Genomic DNA, 6,267 nt, shown 5'->3' on the forward strand with positions numbered 1-6,267 from the left:
TTTACTTCCGGCCTACCCGACCTTCTGAGGACCCGGCCCACGTAGACCCCGAAGGCCGGGTCCTCAGGAGGATGCAGCCCATGAATTTGGACACAACCACTCAGTGTAGCACCTTATTTGAAACCTCTATTTGAAACCAATTTCACGGTGAGTGCTTGCTGGAGGTACTGAATGGTGGTTACCAGCTCTTGCTGACCAGTGTCTTTGCATGCATAAATGAAGCTTTAGTAGTAGAGTTCAATGCAACTGCCAGCCACTACTTGCAATCAGTAGGGCAATATACATGTTTCCTTCTAAACTAGTTGTTGCCAACTGGTCTCTCACCCTGTATGACTGGGGTCTTATCCACTGAAGCTAACAGTCATGCACAATGATACATATGGATGTAGCTATGTGTATACTGAAAATTAAAATGAAGAAGTGTCTAGATCAAGGGCGTCGATTTGGCATGGACGGAGGGGACATGTCCCCACCAATAATTTGATCCCTTCTTATGAAAAAAAAAAAAAAAAAAAAAAAAAAACGATAGAAAGAAAAAAACGATCTGTCAAAGTCTCATTCACCCAGCGGTGCAGAAAGAGTTAAATTACGTTCTCTACTGGAGTCCTACCTCATGTGACAAATATGGCCAATGTGATTGGCTGTGCCTTTCAGGGAGCTCTGTTTAGTTTTAGCAGCGGCAAGCCTGCGCTGCGAGGACCTGCAAGGAGGAGAGGAGGATGGCAGCAAAAAGGAAGAACCTGGATATAAGAAAGTATTTTTCAAAGAAACTTGTAAGTCAATTAAAGCCAAGCTCACTCATGAAATGTGTCCGTCATAATAACGTTACAGGCTATGCTAGGCTTTGGCCCACATCAGCCTAAAATTGTATGCAACCATGAATAACGTGTTTTGGAAACTGCACAACATGCAGCACTATTAGTTCTCCCAGTCTCAGAGCAACATTTCTAATTTTGATTGAAACTGTCAGAAAAAACGGCAGCCTCGAGCAAACCAGGATATTAGTTTAAAGAGGCTGTTAAAATTATACGTCTAACGTTAAAATGTTGGTGACACAATAATTTCATCCTAGTGGCACTGACATATTAATAGGGTTAATTTTTGAGACAAAATATCATGAGGTAGTCATGATTTTGCAAATATTCCACCTTGTAGTGCAGTTTGCACTACAATTGTTAGGCTGCTGATGTAAATTGATTGATTAGTGTAGATTTGACAAAGAATCTGAATTGACGTCTCACTTTTTATATGGCACGAATCAATGTGTTATTTTATCAGGTGGCAATATGTCCTAGTGCAGCCAGAGGGGAAAAGCCAGGGACAAAGGTGAGGCACATCAAACACAGAATAATAATTTTGTGGTCATCTTAGATGAGTTTTATCGACAAAAACCACCAGTTCATTTAGTGTTCCCTTAGTGCTAATGTATAAGAGAAGTTGGTGTACTATAACTGAAGTAATCGTGTTAAGATAAGATAAGATTACCTTTCGTTTTGTCACAGCAGAAAGTGGACAGTGCAAAGTTATATAGCAAAAATTAGAATACAATAAGAATAATATACTGTACACAACTGTACAGAATAGAATAAAATAGTAGAAAAAAATAGAATAAAATATACATTAGGATAAAAATAGAATACAAATGTTATATACAACTGATTAAAAAGACAACTTACAACGTCGTATTGCACATGTGTGTGTTTGATCAGCTGCAAAAGTCTTTGTTGTGGAGTCTGACACCAGTGGGGAGGAAAGACCTGCGAAATCGCTCCATTCCACATTTAAGTCCTTAAAGTCATATTCTTTTATTGTCATGACTGTATTTGAAGCTATTTTTATTTTTGTATGATACCTGATTTATATGGAATATGGCTAAAGTAAACTAAAGTCTAAAATACTTAGTCAGTCATTCGTTTAATCGTAATTTAACATTATATAATTCACATATAAAACTATGAATTGTAATTTTAAATGGTTTAATAGCATGTAGAATAGCATATGTAGGCAAGTATATTTCTTCTTTTTTATCAAGAAGCAAAGACGAAAAGGAAAAAAAAAAAGAAACAGGGCAGGGTTCGGTGGTTGAAACACCCGTCCCCACCAATCCCAAAACCAAATCTACGCCCTTGGTCTAGATAGAAAGCAGCAACAACAACACCACAATATCAGTGTAACTGCAAGAAGATCCAGTCCTTAGTAAGACTTAGGAACACAGCAGGGAGTTAAACACACAGACAGCCAACCACAGAGAGACATTTAGTCACTGCTAACAAACCAGCTAGAAGAAAGCCAGACGGAGACAGAGACAGACTGAGGGTGGATCTGACTCACGTTTTTAAAGTTCATTTTCTTTTCTTTCCTCTGAACAGTGTTGTGACGCATGCCAGGTGTACTACTGCAAAGGACGGGTTAGCTGATATCATTAGCAATGGTATCATGTTATATTTTGAGACCACGTGAGGAAAGAGGTCTCAGAAAGAGGGTTTCCAGTCTGGATGGCATCTCAGCTAGCTTCTTGAATGTACTCAATCTTTACAAATGCTGCTTAGATTTGCTATATTGACATCACACAGCAAGATTCTGTCCTCTATGGCTATTTTAACAGTGAACAGAATATAGTGGCCTGCCACCTTCCTCTCTGTACGCCCCTTAAAAGTGCTTTCACTTGACAAGCTTTTGAAAAGGCATAACTTTGCCTTTGATTTTTGAGTGCCTACCATTCCAAGGTATAGGTGCTTCTTCACTTGCGTGAGAAGCCCTCATTAAACAAAGAATACAATATTGTGACAACAAATAAAGCTAATTTAAACTGTCAAACCACATAAACTACATTTTTTAATCTAAATTTAAAAATGCTGGTTTTGGTAGACCTCAATACTCTATACACTGCCTACCATATACTAGAAAACTTTGAAAACCGTTATTAAAGATAAAAGTCTGGAACTCTCTCAGCGTGACATGACAATGTATCACAAGTCCGAGATTTTAATCATAGACTATATCTGTCAGTGTCTGGGGACCTAGCAGGGTCACGATTTGCAAGACTAAAGGTAGATTCACTTGCTTTACAATGCTGGAAATTAACAGGAAGAAAAACTGTTGAACAAGAGAGAAGATGCTTTCACTTTTCAATGGTTTGTTAAAAAGAAAAAAAGAGAGAAGACACGACTTAACATAAACACAACAGTGGCTGAGGGAAGATGAGTTGGAAGTTGACACGTGATTGACAAAATAGACTATTAAACATGTTGAATTCATCAGAATGTCACGATGACAAAAGAAAACAATAGTTTTAAGACCACCTTACTCTAAATGAATGATTTATATTACAATCTGGTATCTTCCAAGTTTCAAGTTCCCTTAAACTTATTGAAAATCTTTGTTACAGTTGTAGTCAGCAATTTTGCTTTGATTGTGGGATTTAACAGAATGGATCCTAAACAAAAGAAGCGCTCAGCTGGTTTGCGTCTCACCTAAAACAAATGTTTTTCTCAGTTTTAGGTGAACTTTTCGTTCAAAAAAGCTGAGAAAAAAAGACTGTCTTTAATCATCTGATGAGCCATTTGTCCTAACAAGAGAAAACTAATTTTAATCACATATAAAGACACCTCTTGGATATCAGCAGTGACTTCTAGTTAATTGCAGAACTGATTACAAATTATACTACTTGTCTAAAAGCCTTTATGTCTATGCCCCACAATATCTGTCTGAAACATTTTCCAGATTTCTTGATTTCTTTAGCCTGTGTTTTTTTTATGGTCCTATATTTTGGAATAGATCTGCAAACTGAAATGCATTTGTTTTAAAGCAAACTGAAATCATTCTTTATCTGTAAATTCCATATATAATATTCCATTTTTGTTCTGTTTTGTTTTGTTTTAATCCTCGAACGAGTGTAGAAGCTTGCAAAACAATCTGTGAATCCTTCAAATGAGTTTGTTACTTGTGTACGCCAGAAAGAGCATTTCTCGTTTCTTTTTGGGCTTTTGTAAATGATTTGGAGATTCTACCCACTGAACAGTTCTACTCTCCAAAATATGCTTGGTAGTCAAGATGTGCAAAATAGTATCTAATTGCCCAGATCCAAGCCCGCAAACACAAGTCATGAGGAAAACATTTACAGAGCTTTGGTGCAGTACAGTTACAGTATGAAGAGGCTTGCACACATTTTGCAGGGGGTGGCAGGCTGCCAACGGGAAAGGAAGAGGAATGAAAATATGTTGAAGATGCAGAAGAGTGGAAGGTGGATGCAGCATACAGGGCGGTTCTCCCTGCATTAACTTGCTAAGCGCAATGTTAAGCATGAGGTCATTGAGAATCTGGGGTTCTTTGTTACTGCCATTGCATTTTACAGGAAAAATATTTTCTCCTCTACAATACATACTCATGAAAATGGCATTTTTGCCTTCATGAAGAACAATATAAAACCATGTGCTCCTGAAATCATTGTGAGAATCAGAATACTTTATTAATCCCAAGGAAATTATGTGGTTACAGTTATAAATATCTAGAATATTACAGTGACTAAATATATATGATTGACATTTTACTCAAAACTGGAAAACTATTATTTTCACTGTAGAGGGTGTGCAAAAGGGTGTAACTATTGCACTGTTTACTGTGCATTAGATGGAGAAGTTGTACAGCTAGATAGCCACAGGCAGGAATGATTTCCTGTCATTCAGCGGTGCATGTGGGTAATCCCAGTCTCTCACTGAACGTGGTCCTGGAACCGGCCAGCACGTCAAGGAGTGAGTGGGAGGCATTGTCTTTATCTTAGACAACATCCACCTCTCCAACACTACCTTAAGGGAATCCAGCTCTATCCCCACAACATTACTGGCCTTGTGGATCAGTTTATTGAGTCTGTTGGTATCTGTGACCCTCAACCTGCTGCCCCAGCATGCAACAGCATAGGGGATAGCACTGGCCACAACAGACTCAGAAAAGCCTGAGAATTGTCCGACAGATGTTGAAGGACCTCAGTCGCCTCAGAAAATAGAGACGACTCTGGCCCTTCCTGTAGAGTGCAGTGGTGCTTTAACCCAGTCCAGTTTATTATCTATGTGTACTCCGAGGTATTTATAGTCCTCCACAATGTCCACATCGACCCCTGGATTGAAGTAGGGGTCACGGGTTTCCTGGTCCTCCTAAAGTCCACAATCAATCAGTTCTTAGGTCTTTGTCACACTGAGCTCCAGATGAGCTCCAGGAGTCAGCCACAGCTGGGTACTCTGTCTTATCACCCTTGCTGATGCAGCCAAACACTGCTCAGTCATCAGAAAACTTATGAAGATGGCAGGTCTCTGCACAGTGGCTGAAGTCTGTGGTGTAATGGGCAAAGATGAAAGCAGAGAGTACGGTCCCTTGTTGTGCCACTGTGTTGAAGATGCACATATTGTGGTCTTCCTGTAGGTAATCACAATCTAGATCACAAGAGAGGCATCCACCTGCATCGCTGTCAGGTTATTATCGGCCTAATGGTATTGAATAAACTGGAAAAGTAAAAAAAACATGACCCTCACGATGCTCGCCGGCCAGTTCAGTTGGGGGTAGACACGATTGGGCTGGTAGATGATGGCATCCTCAGCTCTGAGGTTGCGCTGGTAAGTCAACTGGGTCACGGGCCTTGAGGACATGGAGACTCACCCCATCGGCTCCTGGAGACTTGCCTGAGTGGAGTCTTCTCATTTGTCTCTGAACCTGATCATGAGTGAAGGTGAAAGGTCGGGGAGGGATGTGAGGACTTTCACAGGGAGTCAACTCATTGGCTGTGCAGTCACTGGCCCCAGCTCCTCATGCTGTTGGATGGTCTGAATTCAGTGATTGTCTTCATGCCACTCGACACCTCTCTCATGCTGTTCTGCTGGAGTTTCTACTTCTATACATAAGATTCACTTTTATATTAGCAGACAAATAACAGCCTGGGGCAGCAGGCATTCAATGTTGGAGAAAACATGTCAGAGAGGAATGTTTGGAAATTAGCAAATGAGGAATGCAGCCATCATTAGGACCAAATAAGCAGAATGCTTATTTGGTCCTAATGATGGCTGCACTCTTGTTTAAACAAAATCAAAGGAATGTGTCTCTTTGGTGGCAGTGACTCATTCAGTGACGCAAGAGCATTTTGAGCACAGCTGTGTCAAAATCAATATTCAATTCAATTTATTTATAAAGCGCCTAAAAACAACAGCTGCCTATAAGGCTTTTATATGGTAAAGTTAATACCCTACAATAATACAGAGAAAATTACGAGAATCAGAAGAC

At 39.7% G+C, this 6,267-nt stretch overlaps 1 long non-coding RNA gene across 1 annotated transcript; it reads left to right on the forward strand.

Annotated features, from left to right (window-relative positions):
- Nucleotides 1–725: 725 nt before the first annotated feature.
- Nucleotides 726–2,815, forward strand: LOC120436042. The gene is made up of 3 exons (XR_005610074.1): nucleotides 726–773; nucleotides 1,279–1,326; nucleotides 2,370–2,815. It is a non-coding gene; the product is annotated as an uncharacterized LOC120436042 (long non-coding RNA).
- The last annotated feature ends 3,452 nt before the right edge of the window (nucleotides 2,816–6,267 follow it).

Source organism: Oreochromis aureus, linkage group 23 (assembly GCF_013358895.1).
Source record: "Oreochromis aureus strain Israel breed Guangdong linkage group 23, ZZ_aureus, whole genome shotgun sequence".
Lineage (NCBI taxonomy): Eukaryota > Metazoa > Chordata > Actinopteri > Cichliformes > Cichlidae > Oreochromis > Oreochromis aureus.